This window comes from Erinaceus europaeus, chromosome 7 (genome assembly GCF_950295315.1).
Source record: "Erinaceus europaeus chromosome 7, mEriEur2.1, whole genome shotgun sequence".
Taxonomy (NCBI): domain Eukaryota; kingdom Metazoa; phylum Chordata; class Mammalia; order Eulipotyphla; family Erinaceidae; genus Erinaceus; species Erinaceus europaeus.
In genome coordinates, this window is record NC_080168.1 from 46,559,625 (window position 1) to 46,577,160 (window position 17,536).

Consider the following 17,536-nt stretch of genomic DNA (forward strand, 5'->3'; position numbering starts at 1 on the left):
GTTTTCCCTTTTGTTTTTTTCATTTTTAATTAGTTATTGAATATTGATTTACAAAATCACAAGACAACAGGGGTGTATAGTTCCACACTTCTCCCACCACCAGAGTTCCGTGTTCTCATTTCCTCCATTGGAAACTGGAGTAGTTCTCCCAAGAGCATGGATATGGTTTCCTATTATTTCTATAACTATCTATCTATATTTATACGTATTTGCCCTTTTTTCTATGGTCCTGCCTTTTCTTTCTTCCTTTCTTTTTTTTAATATTTATTTTATTTATTTATTCCCTTTTGTTGCCCTTGTTGTTTTATTGTTGTAGTTATCATTGTTGTTGTTGTTGGATAGGACAGAGAGAAATGGAGAGAGGGAGGGGAAGACAGAGAGGAGGAGAGAAAGATAGACACCTGCAGACCTGCTTCACCGCCTGTGAAGCGACTCCCCTGCAGGTGGGGAGCCGGGGTTCGAACCGGGATCCTTATGCCGGTCCTGGTGCTTTGCGCCACCTGCACTTAGCCCGCTGCACTACAGCCCGACTCCCCTTTCTTTTTTTTTAAAAATATTTATTTACTTATTCCCTTGTGTTGCCCTTGTTATTTTATTATTGCTGTTATTGATGTCATTGTTACTGGATAGGACAGAGAGAAATGGAGAGAGGAGGGTAAGACCGAGAAGGGGAGAGAAAGATAGACACCTGCAGATCTGCTTCACCACTTGTGAAGTGACTCCCTTGCAGGTGGGGAGCCGGGGGCTTGAACTGGGATCCTTATGTCAGTCCTTGGGCTTTGCACCATATGCGCTTAACCCACTGTGCTACTGCTCGACTTCCCTTTTCTTCCTTTCTTAGTCACACCTACTATTTCTGAGTGTCCTTCCTTTATTTTTTTCCCCCTTTTCTCTCTTTGGGTTCTGATGGAATTGGGAGTCCACAGTCCTCTGGCCATCTTCCGTTATCATTTACCCCTCTGCTTTTTGGATTTAAGAAGGCTTCCTGAAATAGTATACTTTGATGGAGATGTAGGAACTCAAAAGTGCACATAGAAAAATATTTTTTCTCCTCTAGAAATTTTATGAATGGAATTACTAGGCTATGAACAAATGGGTTGCAAGTAAATTTTAGTAGAAGTGTCTGGCTAGGATGATAATTTATGGGCAAGCAAAGAAAGCAACCTTGTCAAGCAAGGAGATGACTCCTGAAAGCTTAAGTAATTTGGCTGACAAGTAAGGGCAAGAGGTGAGTTACCTGTTAAAAGAAGTGATTCAAGATTATTTGAAAATTCTGTCAGCAAGTTACTTATTATTATTAACTTTTGCTTCTGAGGAATTGCATATTTCCAAGATTTAAAGTCTTAAAGCTCATTTCATTTCTTTCCTTTCCCCTTCCTTCCTTCCTTCCTTCCTTCCTTCCTTCCTTCCTTCCTTCCTTCCTTCCTTCTTTCCTTCCTTTCTTTTCTTTCTGCTGCCAGGGTTATTGTTGGGGCTCAGTGCCTGCACTATGAATCCACTGCTCCTGGAGGCCATTTTTGTTGTTGTTGTAGTTGAATAGGACAGAGGGAGATTGAGAGAGGGGAGAGAAAGATAGATACATGCAGACCTGCTTCACCACTTGTGAAGCAACCCCCCTGCAGGTGGGGAGCCTGGGGCTTGAACTGGGATCCCTGCACTGGTTCTTGTGTTTTGCACTATGTGCACTTAACCCAGTGCACCACTGCCTGCCCCCCACCCCCGCTCATTTTATTTCTATACCAAAGTATGCTAGAACAGCACTTCTAAATTAATTGGTCACTGCCTGACCCATTTGATGCTGAGGAATGAAAGAAGTCTAGTACAACTTGAGACTCCTGTGTTAATTCACTATTACTACTTGTGGAGGATGGCTTTGACAGAGTAGGAGAAATTTATTAAAGAACTGAAAATGAAAGAAATTCAGCTTTTCTATACAGAGCAAAACAGAGATAAAGATTGAAGAATTAAGTTCAGTTGATTTAAAGAAGTCTGGGTAATAACATAATGCTCACCAAAATGTATATAAGAAGTCTAATGCAGTGTGGGCAGAATCAGAGGGTATTTCAAGACATTTAACCAACACATCTGATTTTATAGCAATATTTCTAATGATGAAGATCTTGAAAATCACACCAAGTCCATCCTTGTCTAACCTCGTGATTAACAGAGAAAAGTTAAATAGTTCAGGCAAATGGGAAGGTCATTTGCTCAGGCAGGATCTATCTAGGGCATGGAAATAGTTTAAATGCTGGTTCTAGTGCATAACGATCATAGCAGTTTCTCAATCCTGATTATACTGGTTGAGAGACAAGTTAGAGCTGAGTTCCCCACTGAAACAGAAGCAAAAAGAAGTCCAGACTACTGAGTGACCCTTTTAAGACAGATGAGTGATACAAAATTAAACATTTAGTTCAAACCAAGTCCCTGCTCTTTCTTAGAGCTGTCCTTGGTCTTTAAGAAACAAATTCTCTAGGAAGACCCTTGGTAGGCATGGCCAAAATCAAGGAAATAAAGAAGACACAGAAAACCAAAGGCACACAATAATAACTCACAGAGATGATGACGGTTTAAGGTGTCCTACCAGATCTGGGACAGCTCCAGTAAGCAGGTCATCCCTTTTGAGAGAGTATAGGCTGGAAGAAACCTGAAGTTAGTTCTCCATGTCTTACCTTAAGCAAAGGAAGTGTCCAAAGCTGGGGAGCACCTTCTGGTTTCTCTGCCTTTGAAGTTGATGTGTTCTCTACTAGAGCCTTGAACTCAGCTGCTGCAAAGGTAATTAAGTCTGAATCATCTGATGGTGGATTTTTTTAAAATGCCTCTTTCAAAATGTGATACATAGTTGCTTCACTTCAATTACCCAATGGCATGAATGAACACTACAGTCTTTAGCTAGATGAGCAGACAATGCCACTTATGCAATAATTACCTCCCTGAAACACACACACACACACACACACACACACACACACACACACACACACCTGTTGTGAAATTATTATGGCTACTTTACTGATATAATTAATTCAAGACTTCCAATGTACTGATAAATTGTGTTAAGAGGTTGAATTGGAAGAGGAAGAATCCTTTCTAGGATAAAACATTGTTTTCTCTGGTCAAAGAACCTGAAGTGAATGTCTCTGGTACTGACCAGGAAAATGTTTGGACTTTTGATGGATTTTTTTGATTCAGTCTGAGAGAACAAAGCTCAATAACTACTTTTATATACTTACCGCCTTTATCTTCCAGGATAGGACCACAGATGGCATCTTTAAGTGTCCATTCCTTCCTGAAGGTTATTAAATGACGTACATTCTCACGTTCCTGGGAAGTACTTTGTGTGGGCCCATCAACTATTGTGCAACTTGATAACTTTAGATTCTAAGCTCCAGCGCAAATGCCCTCCCCCATGTTTTAGTCATTGCATTTTAGATGGCCAGGGATCTGACTGCATGAAGTGTCTTGTGCTTTGTTTACAATTTTTTTGGTAAGATAACATGACTGACATGTTCTGGCTTTCCCAGGATGCAGAATTTTGGTTTACCCTAGTAAAAAAAAAAAAGGGCAGTTTGAGAAAAACATGGATCAAACTAGAAATATTATTCACCCTAGTAAGAAAAAAAAAGGCATGCTTATTTTATATTGACCATATGTCTGACAGCTTTCCATGTTTATCACCTAGTATAGCTCAAATTATAGTTACCTATTTAACCTCAGTATCTTTTTTTTTTTTTTTTATTGCTGGGGCTTGCTGCCAGCACTACAAATCCACCACTTCTGGCAGTCATTTTTTTTTTCTTTTCATTTGATAGAACAGAGAGAAATTGGGAGGAGAGGGAGAAGAGGTAGAGAGGGAGAAAGAAGATAGAGACCTGCAGACTTGCATCACCACTCATGAAGTTTTCCCCCTGCATGTGGGAAGCAGAGGCTCGAACCTGGTCCTTGTGCATGTCCTTGTGCATAGCATGACCTGTGCTTAACTGGGTGTGCTTAATTTCAGTATCTTTAGGCAATAAAATGGGGCTAGAGATAGTATTTACCTCAATAGGTTCTGGTAAAAATGTTAAGTTAGTCATTTGAGCCTGCTATGACACAGATATAATATAAGATGAGATAGTTTACAAACAGCAAGAATTTATTGTGCACAGTTCTGAAGACTGGGAAGTCCAAAATCAAGGTGGCAACATGGTCACTTTTAGTGAGGACCCTGGTTCATAGACTGTGACTTCTATTGTGTCTTCACTTGGTGGAAGAAGTGAGAAATTTCCTGGATTAAAGTATTAATCCTGGGGCCAGGTGGTGGCACACTTGGTTGAGTGCACATATTACAGTGTGCAAGGACCCAGGTTCAAGCCCCTGGTCCCCACCTGCAGGAGGAAAGCTTCATAAGTGGTGAAGCAGGGCTGTCGTTGTCTCTCTCCCTCTCTATCTCCCCCTTTCATCTCAATTTCCCTGTCTCTATCCAATAATAAATAGATAAGTAAAGATAAATAAAATAAAGTATTAATCCCATTCACAAAGGCTGACCCATGATTTAAGTAGACTCAAAAGTCCCACTTATAAACAAATACCTTCAACTCTGGGTGTTAGAATTTCTGTCTATAAGTTTTTTTTTTGGGGGGAAACAAATACTCAGATCATAGAAATAATCTATGAGACTGTAGCCTTAAAATTCTTACATCTTCAAGACTAGATTCATCAGTGTGTGGCCATATCAGTGGTGAAACTCTCCCCATACAATCACTTGCTGCTAGTCACCATAGATCAATTCATCTACTACATTGACACATATTTGTTGGGTGTCTTCCATGTAACTAAAAAGAGAGACTCCATTCTCAAGTAGAGTTTACATTTTAGCAGAGAAAAATACACAACAAGCAAATGAACAAAATAAAAATGCATAGACTGGCATGTGCTATAAAAGAAGAAAAAGTTTTTGATAGGATTGTCCTATAATTAATGGGGGTATAATTGCAAGAGGACTGTTTACTTTCAGTATAGTTCACAAAGGCTTTTTGGAGGAGGCAGCTATCGATTGGGCTGAGATTTTGAGCAACAGAAGCCCAAGATACAATGCATTAAAGGGAAAAAGAGAAGAGAACATTAAATAAATCAAAATTACCTTATGCTACTGCAGTACTACTCTTAGATTATTTACTGAGAGGATACTCAAATACTAATTAGAAGGAACATATGTACCCCTCTGTTCATAGCTACATTAGTCACAATAGCAAAAGAGTGGAAGTAGTCTAAATGTCTGTCAACAGGCTAACAAATTTATGGGATAGATATTCCATGGAATACTATTCTGCAATAAAACAATGAAAACGTGTCCTTTGGGACAAAGTGGCTGGAACTGGAGGTGATTGTGTTTAGTGAAATAAGTAGAGATGAAAGACAACTACAGGATGTTTTCTCTCATATGTGGAGTCTAGATATCTGAGACACATAACTTGAAAAAAACCACAGAAACAAGCACTTGTAAGAACTAATGTAGTTAAATTTGGGAGGTGGGAACATGGGGATATAGAACTTTGGTGGTGGGTGTGGTGTGGAACTATACACTGTAATCCCAGAATCTTGTAGCCTAGTACTAAACACAAATACAAAATAAAGAAAATTGATAGAAGGGTAGAGCCAAGGTGGGTCATTGTGTCTGGAATGTAAAGAGGGCAGAAATGATAGACGTTAAGCATACAAATGACAATATCAGGTGGGTAGTTGGGAGTTCTGATGAAAGGCTGAGTGGAAATATGAATTCCTAGGTTATCATTCTAGAAATGGAATTAAAACTACAGAAATGGATGACATCTCCAATGTTTCCCCAGGTACTTTCCCTACCAGAGGGATGTGGTGGTCATTTCAGGTGCTGCACAAATAAGCATGTGAACTTGTATTGTGGTAAATTTATAGAGAAAAAATAAAGAACCAGACATGGAGTACAATCAATGAGATCATACATCATATGGGGAAAAATCATGAATTATTTATGGAAATACCTGTGTCCTTTCTCCAGCATCATTCCTGAGTGGCAGCACCAGTTTCTCCTCTTTCACATTGTCCTCTTCCTTCTCATGTTCTCTCAATTTCTTGCCTCTACCTTTCCACTCTGCTCCCAGTCTTCACCCTACCCTATTCCTTTTCTTTCTCACAAAGATTTAGATCTTAGCTCCGTATTTGCATGTCATATCCATTAGCCCATCAGCACAGGATCTGCAGCTTAGAAGGAAGCCAAAGATTATAAAATGACAGTATTTTTTTCTGATATAAAGTTTTCTTTTTATTACAAAACACAGGGGAACGGGAAATTCTAACTATATCTTGGGCTTTCCACCCCTGAGTCACTGTTGTGTTCCCTGGAATTTGAGCATAGAATTTGAAGAGTTCTTAGGGTGGATGAACTGAATAACTAGGGCCTCTGTCCTGAAGTGCCTGAGATTCTGCCCTCACTTGGCCTGCCCTGCTCACTCCAGTCTGAACCATGGGTACTTTACCCCTCTGGACCTCAGAATCACCATCTATCTGTTAAAGGGGAATCACATTTACTTTGGAGAATTGTGGTGAGAATTAAAGAAATTACCACAAACTAAGTTTTCATAGTCCCGATAAATTAGGTGTATTACTTGTATTTTCTGTTTATAAGTTTAAAGTAGTAAATGAAAAGAGTTTGAACAACTGTTTAAAAATGACATTGGGGGTGGGGCCTGGAAATAGCTTCCCAGGTAGAGTGCACAGGTTGAACTTCCAGCCATTACAGGGGAGCAGCCCACACGGAGGAAGCTGTTTTGAGTGGTGGAGCTGTGTTGGTGTCCCTCTTTTTCTTTTGCCTAGACAACAAAAAGAGTCTGCTAGGAGCAGTGAGATTGTTCAGGGACAAAGTGCCAGTGAAAACCCTGGCAAGAAAAGAAAAAAAAAAAAAGAAAGAAACCCAACACATTGGTTCACATCACTGCATATATTTCATATCATTTCTGTAGTAAGTTATCACACTATGTCCATCATCACGCTGTATCACTTCCTCTACCACCATCACCAATGGGTCTCCTACTCCCTTAAAAAATTATTTTTTTAGGGGGCTGGCATTGGTGCAGCAGGTTAAGCGCACATGGCGCAAAGCACAAGAACCATCGTAAGGATCATGGTTCAAGCCCCCGGCTCTCCACCTACAGGGGGAGTTGCTCCTGTTATTATTTCCTTAGCTAATGTTTGGATGTTGAACTCATTATTTTATGCTTCACCCTCTGGAGGACTTTTAGCTGGACTCTTGTCCTGGTTCAATTCTCTAATATTTTTTCTTGTTGTTTTAACCATTTTATATATTATGTTATGAGTTCCCTTTATCAGTACTTTTCAAATTATTGATCACTGTTGCCTGGATTGACTTGTGTCTAAGTAAGTTAAGTAAAGGGTTTACAGTGGTGGAAGTTAACAGTTTTTTCAATCCCTGAGTTGGAGCTCAGTGGTGTAAAAGCCTCTTTTTTTTTCTTCCCTGTAGGCTATGGGAGCCTGAGGGCTTTTAAACTATCAGTAGGCTTCTTAGCTTAATCACTGACTCCTGAGCAAGAGATAAAGCAGGGTGTGGCAGAGATAATCCGGTGGCTATGCAAAGAGACTTTCACAGCCCCTCAGCTATGCCACGGAGGTAGAGGTATTCTCCTGAGTTTCCCCGGTTAGATCTCTGTCCCCTGTTGTCCCTCCCTGTTGCTGCTCCAGATTCTGAGGGTAGTAGCAATGGAGACTCAGAGTTGCACTTGGTGAGTCTCTGGGGAGTCCTCTCCTTCCTTCAGCTGTCCCCTTGTTGGTGGAGCAGACTGGAGGTGGTGTCTCAACTGATAAACTGCTGAATTATTAGCAGTCACTTAATCTCTTCTTAGGCCCCTCTCTCCTCTCTGTCACCAGCCACATGTGTTTGTACTCACGGGTGATTTACTGGGTTCCTGTGGTCATTCTAGTCCTGTCTTGTTTCTGTCCCGGGTGGTTTCCTTTGGTATTCCTAGTTGATCCAGGAGAGAGGAGAGGAGAGGAGGGGAGGGGAGGGGAGGGGAGGGGAGGGGAGGGGAGGGGAGGGGAGAAAGGATCTGCTGCTCGTAGCTCCGCCTCCGGAAGTAGAATCTGCTTAACCTAGACTTTCTTGTAACCAAGAGCTAAGATGTCCATTTCCTTAGCACTGTATCCTTTTAAATTAATTTCTAGATAATTAATTAGTTTTTTGCTACCGAGTTTTCACGGAGGCTTAAGGCTGCAGGATCCCACAACTTTTCGCAAATTCTTTTACAAGAATAAAAGAAAAAAAACAGGAAGAAAGAGGCAGAGAGGAGTATACCATAGCACTGCTCCACTCCTCCCAAAGCCTCCTCCCTGCATGGCAACCCCATTTGGTGACTGGAGGCTTGAACCTGGGTCCTGGGGCATGGCTACATGTGCACTAAACTGAGTGATCTATCTCCTTATCCCTTTAGTACTGTGTCTTGATATATTTCTTTAGTGAACTACTATCCCACCTAGTTAATTATTACCTTTTTTCAAGTTTTAATTAAAGCTATCCCTTGGTCTATAGAGATTAATCAACCAGTTGTAAGTAAAATATTTAATTTTGTATTCTAGATTGTCATCATAGGTAGGCTGGATGGGCAGGCATTATTCCCAGCAAACTTTCAGTTCAATCTATTAGCCAAAGCAAATAATGAAACTGATTCTGCTGTTTTACTCTAATGGTGAATTTGACAAATTTGCCCTAAAACTGCTCCTTGTCTAAAAAGGAATGAGCTCATTGCTAAGATCCTTTCCAAATGGAATAAAATAGACTAGCTATTCTTTCTTTTTTAGTCTGTTTCCCAAACTACAATATTTGAATCCCTTTTTATGAAGTGATTCCATGTCTCATATGAGCTGTACTGTTACTTACATTTTCCCAACAATTTGACCCTCTTCCTAAAAGTGGGAATTATCTAAAAGGGAAACTTCTATAATTTTCAAATAAAGTTTAAATATAAAAAATAAGTAACATGAAAACTGAATTTTGTGGACTAGGGAGATAGCACAATGGTTCTGCAAAAGACTTTTATGCCTGAGGCTCTGACTGTCTAGGTTCGATCCCCAGCACCATCGTAAGTCAGAGTTGAGCAGGGCTCTGGTCTGTTCGTCAGTCTATCTGTCTATCTATCTATCTATCTATCTTTATTTCTCTGTCATTAAAATAAATATGTAAATAAATGAAATAGAATAGAATATTAAAGAAAATTAAGCTTTGTAAATTTCTTCAAAAATAAATTTTGAGTCGGGCAGTAGAGCAGCGGGTTAAGCGTAGGTGACACAAAGCGCAAAGACTGGCATAAGGATCCCAGTTCAATCCCTCAGCTCCCCACCTGCAGGGAAGTTGCTTCAGGTCTGCATGTGTCTACCTTTCTCTCCCCCCTCTGTGTTCCCCTTCTCTTTCCATTTATCTCTGTCCTAGCCAACAACAATGACATCAATAACTACAACAATAAAACTACAAGGGCAACAAAAGGTAATAAATAAATATTTTTTAATTTAAAAATAAATATATAAATAAATAAATCTTAAAAGTAGATTGTTGGTCTGGCTGTAAAGATTCTGCCCATTTGGAAATCAGTATCAAGTTTTCTCATGATTCTAAAAATAGACATACCCTAGGAGGCAGTAGTTCCACTCCTAATTATTAATATGAATAATGTGAAAACACTAATTCAAAAAGATACATGTTCATTGCAGTCCTATTTACAGCATTAAAAATATGAAAACAACTCAAATTCCCAGATAAAAGTGAATATATTTATTTACTTATATGAGTGGACAAAACAGTATATATTTAATTTTTATAATAATACATACTATGCATATGGATATATATGTAATAAAGTAAATGTGTGTTTATAAAATTATTTCTTCCCTTCATATATACAGTAAGAATAATAAAGAATACTATTCAGCTATAAGAAAAGATTAAATCCTATCTTTTCTTACAAAATGGAAACAACAATATGGATTAGGACCATGATACATGAAATATCAGAATGAAAAAGACAAATATATGATCTCAAATGTCTCATTAAAGAAACAAAGCAAGGGGTAATATAAAAATATAAAAAAGAAAAAAGGGAAGGGAAAATATAAAACCAATCCAAAACAATAGAACTGGGCTGGTGGGGCCAGGTGGTAGTGTACCAGGTAGAATGCTCAAGAACCAGGGTTCAAATCTGTAGTCCTCACAAGATAGTCCCCACCTGCTCTTCCTCTCTATCTCCTCCTTCCCTCTGAATTTCTTTCTGTCTCTATCACATGAAAGGGGGGGGGGAACAATTTGCTGCCAGGAACAGTGGATTCATTGTATAGGCACTGAGACCCAGCAGTAACTCTGAAGACAAAAAAAAAAAAAAAAGGAAGAAAGGAAGGAAGGGAAGGAAAAAGAATAAGAAAATGAACTGGAGTGGAATGCTTAGAATAAAAAGGGGTAGGGAGAGGGGCCAAGTGGGGAAGTGGCACACCTGGTAGAGTGGACATATCATGTGCAAGGACCCAGGTTCAACCCCCCCCATCCTCATGGGGGGGGTTGAACCTGGAGTGAGTAAAGAATTTGAAAAAATTGTAATCAGAAATGCAGGAACAACAAATGAGAATATGGAAGAAAATTCTAATTACCTCATGGTTATTAGAGAGCTGAAAGCTGAAATCGCTGAGCTAAGAATGCAACTAGCTGAACAAGCTAAAACAGTATCAGAGCAGGGCAACAAAATAGATGAACTCCAGAAAGCAGTAGAGGGCAGAGAGAATAGAATCTATGAGGCTGAAGACAGAATTAGCAAGATTGAGGATAAATTAGAGACAACTAAAAAAGAAGTAAGAGATCTCAAAAAGAGATTAAGAGATGCTGAAAACAACAACAGAGTCCTATGGGATGACTTCAAAAGAAACAATATACGCATTATTGGCTTACCAGAGGAAGAAAGAGAAGGAGAGGAAGAAAGCATTCTTCAGGCCACAATAGCTGAAAATTTCTCTAGTCTAGACAACATCAAAGACATAAAGATTCAAGAAGCCCAGAGGGTCCCAAACAGAATTAACCCAGACCTAAAGACACCAAGACATGTCATACTTAGAATGGAAAGGTATAAGGATAAAGAAAGGATCCTCAAGGCTGCAAGAGAAAAACAAAGAGTCACCTACAGAGGAAAACCCATAAGATTAGCAGCAGACTTCTCCATACAAACACTACAGGCCAGAAGAGAATGGCAAGATATCTATCGAGTGCTCAATGAGAAAGGCTTTCAGCCAAGAATACTATATGCTGCTAGACTGTCATTCAGACTAGATGGAGGCATCAAAACCTTCTCAGACAAGCAACAGTTGAAGGAAGCAACCATCACCAAGCCTACCCTGAAAGAAGTTCTGAAAGGTCTCCTATAAACAACCAGACCACCACAAATAGGACATATATCAAAACACTCTAAAACTCTACAAGAATGGCGTTAAAATACCTTCAATCTTTGATATCAATAAATGTCAATGGTCTGAATTCACCTATTAAAAGACACAGAGTAGGAAGATGGATCAGCAAACACAACCCAACAATATGTTGTCTACAGGAAACCCACCTAACTCAACAAGACAAACACAGACTTAAAGTGAAAGGATGGAAAACTATCATACAAGCCAATGGCCCACAAAAAAGGGCAGGAACAGCTATTCTCATATCTGACATGATAGACTAAAATAGATAAGATTAAAAAAGATAGGAATGGACACTACTTAATGCTCAGAGGATCAGTCAATCAAGAGGACTTAACAGTTATTAACATCTATGCACCCAATGAGAAGCCATCTAAATACATCAAACGTCTACTGAAAGAGCTACAGCAATATATTAACAGTAACACAGTCATAGTAGGGGACTTCAACACCCCACTCTCTCAACTTGACAGATCATCCAGGAAGAAAATCAGTAAAGACATAAGGGAGCTATATGAAGAGATAGATAAACTAGAACTATTGGACATGTTCAGAGTCATTCATCCCAAGAAACTGGAATACACATTTTACTCAAATCCACATGGGTCATTCTCAAGGATAGACCATATGTTTGGCCACAAAGACAGCATCAGCCAATCCAAGAGTACTGAAATCATCCCAAGCGTCTTCTCAGACCACAGTGGAATTAAACTAACACTTAACAATCAACAAAAGATTAGTAACAGTCCCAAAATGTGGAAGCTCAACAGTGCACTTCTTAACAACTTCTGCGTCAAAGAGGAAATCAAGGAAGAAATCAAAATGTTTCGAGAGTTCAATGAAAATGAAGACACAAGCTATCAAAATATTTGGGACACAGCTAAAGCAGTCCTAAGAGGGAAGTTCATAGCTATACAAGCACACATTAGGAAACAAGAAAAAGCACAAATAAACAGCCTGATTGCACATCTTAAAGACCTAGAAGAAGAACAACAAAGGAACCCTAAAGCAACCAGAAGGACAGAAATCACTAAAGTTAGGGCAGAAATAAATAACATTGAGAATAGGAAAATGATACAAAAGATCAACGAAAGTAAATGTTGATTCTTCGAAAGAGTAAACAAAATTGACAAACCTTTAGCCAGACTCACAAAACAAAAAAGAGAGAAGACCCAAATAAATTGGATAGTAAATGAAAGAGGAGATATCACAACAGACACTGCAGAAATTCAACATATCATGCGAGGCTTTTATGAACAACTATATGCCACCAAACTAGAGAACCTGGAAGAAATGGATGATTTCCTAGATACCTACCAACTTCCAAAACTAAGTAAAGAGGAAGTGGATAACATGAACAGGCCCATCACAGCTAATGAAATTGAAACAGTTATCAAAAATCTTCCCCAAAATAAAAGTCCTGGACCAGATGGTTTTACAAATGAATTCTACAAAACCTTCAAAGAAGAACTAATACCTCTACTTTTAAAAATCTTCCAGAAGATTGAAGACACTGGAATACTCCCTGACAGCTTCTATGAAGCCAGCATCACCCTGATACCAAAAGCAGACAGGGACACAACCAAAAAAGATAACTACAGACCAATATCTCTGATGAACATAGATGCAAAAATATTGAACAAAATTTTAGCCAACCGGATACAGCAATATATCAAAAAGATTGTTCATCATGACCAAGTGGGGTTTATCCCAAGCATGCAAGGTTGGTTTAATATACGTAAATCAATCAGTGTGATCCACCACATTAACAAAAGCAAGACCAAAAACCACATGGTCATATCAATAGATGCAGAGAAAGCCTTTGACAAAATACAACATCCCTTTAGGATCAAAACACTACAAAAAGTGGGAATAGAAGGGAAATTCCTGAAGATAGTGGAGTCTATATATAGCAAACCTACAGCCAACATCATACTCAATGGTGAAAAACTGGAAGCATTTCCCCTCAGATCAGGTACTAGTCAGGGCTGCCCACTATCACCATTACTATTCAACATAGTGTTGGAAGTTCTTGCCATAGCAATCAGGCAGGAGCAAGGAATTAAAGGGATACAGATTGGAAGAGAAGAAGTCAAACTGCCCTTATTTGCAGATGACATGATAGTATACATGGAAAAACCTAAGGAATCCAGCAAGAGGCTTTTGGAAATAATCAGGCAATACAGTAAGGTGTCAGACTATAAAATTAACATTCAAAAGTCAGTGGCATTCCTCTAGGCAAACACTAAGTTAGAAGAAATTGAAATCCAGAAATCAGTTCCTTTTACTATAGCAACAAAAACAATAAAATATCTAGGAGTAAACCTAGCCAAAGAAGTGAAAGACTTGTATACTGAAAATTATGAGTCACTACTCAAAGAAATTGAAAAAGACACAAAGAAGTGGAAAGATATTCCATGTTCATGGGTTGGAAGAATTAACATCATCAAAATGAATATATTACCCAGAGCCATCTACAAATTTAATGCTATCCCCATCAAGATCCCAAGCACATTTTTTAGGAGAATAGAAAAAATGCTACAGATGTTTATCTGGAACCAGAAAAGACCTAGAATTGCCAAAACAATCTTGAGAAAAAAGAACAGAACCGGAGGCATCACACTCCCAGATCTCTAACTGTATTATAGGGCCATTGTCATCAAAACTGCTTGGTACTGGAACATGAACAGACACACTGACCAGTGGAATAGAATTGAGAGCCCAGAAATGAGGCCCCACACCTATGGACATCTAATCTTTGACAAAGGGGCCCAGACTATTACATGGGGAAAGCAGAGTCTCTTCAACAAATGGTGTTGGAAACAATGTGTTGAAACATGCAGAAGAATGAAACTGAACCACTGTATTTCACCAAATACAAAAGTAAATTCCAAGTGGATCAAGGACTTGGATGTTAGACCACAAACTATCAGATACTTAGAGGAAAATATTGGCAGAACTCTTTTCTGCATACATTTTAAAGACATTTTCAATGAAACGAATCCAATTACAAAGAAGACTAAGGCAAGTATAAACCTGTGGGACTACATCAAATTAAAAAGCTTCTTCACAGCAAAAGAAACCACTACCCAAACCAAGAGACCCCTCACAGAATGGGAGAAGATCTTTACATGCCATACATCAGATAAGAGTTTAATAACCAACATATATAAAGAGCTTGCCAGACTCAACAACAAGACAACAAATAACCCCATCCAAAAATGGGGGGAGGACTTGGACAGAATATTCACCACAGAAGAGATAAAAAAGGCTGAGAAACACATGAAAAAATGCTCCAAGTCTCTGATTGTCAGAGAAATGCAAATAAAGACAACAATGAGATATCACTTCACTCCTGTGAGAATGTCATACATCAGAAAAGGTAACAGCAGCAAATGCTGAAGAGGGTGTGGGGTCAAAGGAACCCTCCTGCACTGCTGGTGGGAATGTCAATTGGTCCAACCTCTGTGGAGAACAGTCTGGAGAACTCTCAGAAGGCTAGAAATGGACCTACCCTATGACCCTGCAATAACTCTCCTGGGGATATATCCTAAGGAACCCAACACATCCATTCAAAAAGAACTGTGTACACATATGTTCTTGGCAGCACAATTTGTAATAGCCAAACCTGGAAGCAACCCAGGTGTCCAACAACAGATGAGTGGCTGAGCAAGTTGTGGTATATATACACAATGGAATACTACTCAGCTGTAAAAAATGGTGACTTCACTGTTTTCAGCCGATCTTGGATGGACCTTGAAAAAATCATGTTGAGTGAAATAAGTCAGAGACAGAAGGATGAATATGGGATGATCTCACTCTCAGGCAGAAGTTGAGAAACAAGATTAGAAAAGAAAACACAAGTAGAACCTGAAATGGAATTGGCATATTGCACCAAAGTAAGACTCTGCAGTGGGTGGGTGGGTGGGGAGAATACAGGTCCATGAAAGATGATGAATGACATAGTGGGGGTTGTATTGTTAAATGGGAATCTGGGGAATGTTATGCATGTACAAACTATTGTATTTACTGTTGAATGTAAAACATTAATTCCCTAATAAAGAAATAAATTATATATAAAAAAGTCTAGATTATTACCTCATGCATAGAAGCCATTCAAACAGTATACTTTTTTTTGGAAGACAAAAAAATGTTATTCTTTGTAGGAGAGAAGAACAGGAAGGGACAGGGATTATGTACATATGTTTGTGGGGGGTGAGGGAGTAGACAGGGTAATTTAAGGGCAAAAGTCATTTGAGTTCCAACTTTTTCTCTCCCCTTCCCAACACTTTGCATTGGTAAAATCTGGTTAAAGGAACTCCATGATCAGAGCCTATCAGTGGCAAAAACAAAACAAAACAAAAAAAAAAACCTTTGTAGGTGGCTAGGCAATGGCACACCAGCTTAAGTGCACATAGTGCAAAACTCAAGGACCTGCACAAGGATCCCAGTTTAAGCCCCAGGCTCCCCATCTGCAGGGGGGTCACCTCACAAACAGGAAGGCAGGTCTGCAGGTGTCTATCTTTACCTTCCCCGCCCCTCTCAATTTCTCTCTGTCCTAGCCAATCAAGTGGAAAAAAAAAGTCTGCTAAGAGCAGTGGATTTTTAGTGCTGGCACCAAGCCCTAGCAATAATACTGGAGACTCATTTGTAATGGTTTTGTAATATATGCTATGTATATATTTATATAACTTTAAAACTATTTATTTTTCATTGGACAGAGACAGAGAGAAATTGAGAGGGAAGGGAGACATAGAGGAGGTGTGTGGGGGGGTAAAACTTGCAGCACAGCTTCACTGTACATAAAGCTTTCCTCCTGCAGGTGGGGATCAGGGGCTTGAACCTGGATCCTTCCACGTTATAACATGTGTGCTCACCCAGGCATGTCACCACCTGGCCCACTTAAAATTTTTTTTATTTCATTAAATTTCTATGAAGGCTATATGAGGTATAAATACTGTTTCAATTTTATAGGGTTGGGAACCAAGAAGTTATGCATCTTGTCTAAGTTTAGGCACCACAGCTCAGAAGTTGTGGACCTGTCTTGATGGTCCATTGTCCAGTAGTCTCAGCCACCGTTAGTATTAGCTGCCTTTGTAGGGAGGTCACTAAAATGTAGCTGCAGTTCAGGGGATGGAGAAGGATGATGTTGCTAGGCAACTCACCTGAGTTGTGAACTGAATACGTTTAACACAGATATGTGTTTGAATCTGCTAAATATACCTTGTCAGAGGAAGTTGCCTAGACTTTGTGTGGTTCTTGGGAGAGAAGAGTGACTCTTGGAAGTGACTGAGGAGAAGGATCTGGTAGAATCATTCTATCACCTGGAAGTATGCCCCCTCTAGTCCCTGCTTTTTCCCAGGCTATACCCTCTTTATGTCTGTGTAATGACATTTCTGGGTACACAACAATGACAGACTCACACTAATCACACACTGGCATGGCTTGTGGAAGTGACTGCCTCTTAGTTTTGAAAAAATAAACACCCACTGACCCACTTAACTCAACTTATCAACTACCTAAAAGGAAGTTACATTTTATTTTTCACATTTAAAGTAGATTTAAATTCATGCTAAATTCTAAATGTGCATACATAGGACTTTTTTTCCCTTTTGTATCCAGGGCTATTGCTGGGGCTTGGTGCCTGCACTACGAATCCACTGCTCCTCATGGCCATTTTTTTCCATTTTATTATATAGGACAGAGAGAAATTGAGAGGGGGAGGGGGAAATAAAGAGGAAAGGGGGAAGATAGACATCTGCAGCCCTACTTCACTGCTTGTGAAGTGACGCGCCTGCAGGTAGGGGACTAGTGCCTCGAAGCAGGATCCTTGCATAGGTCCTTGTGCTTCATACTATGTGCACTTAACCTGGTGCTCTACTGCCCACCCCCCATACATAGGACTTTTATGAGGCACGAGTGATACTGTGGAATCAAGCAAAGAAGGTAGAAAACATCTGGGAATCACTGATGTGAGCCTAATTCAGAGACAAGAATTTCTTCACCTTCATTTTTGGTGCACAGAATTCTTTGCAGTAGGGGATTGCTTTGTGCACTGCAGGGTATTTAGCAA

General features: G+C 39.5%; 1 protein-coding gene across 3 annotated transcripts in view; it reads right to left on the reverse strand.

Moving 5' to 3' along the window:
- BPIFC (BPI fold containing family C) overlaps nt 1–17,536 on the reverse strand; it is an 84,434-nt gene that overhangs the window by 55,127 nt on the left and 11,771 nt on the right. The window contains exons 2-4 of one of the 3 annotated variants that reach the window (XM_060194364.1): nt 5,997–6,216; nt 3,231–3,542; nt 2,670–2,764 (exon numbers count right to left, since the gene is read on the reverse strand). The gene's annotated coding sequence lies outside the window, so the exon portion shown is untranslated. Of the gene's footprint in view, nt 1–2,548; nt 2,765–3,230; nt 3,543–5,996; nt 6,217–17,536 lie in introns of those variants that run through there. The other 2 variants (XM_060194366.1, XM_060194365.1) reach the window with 2 other exon arrangements.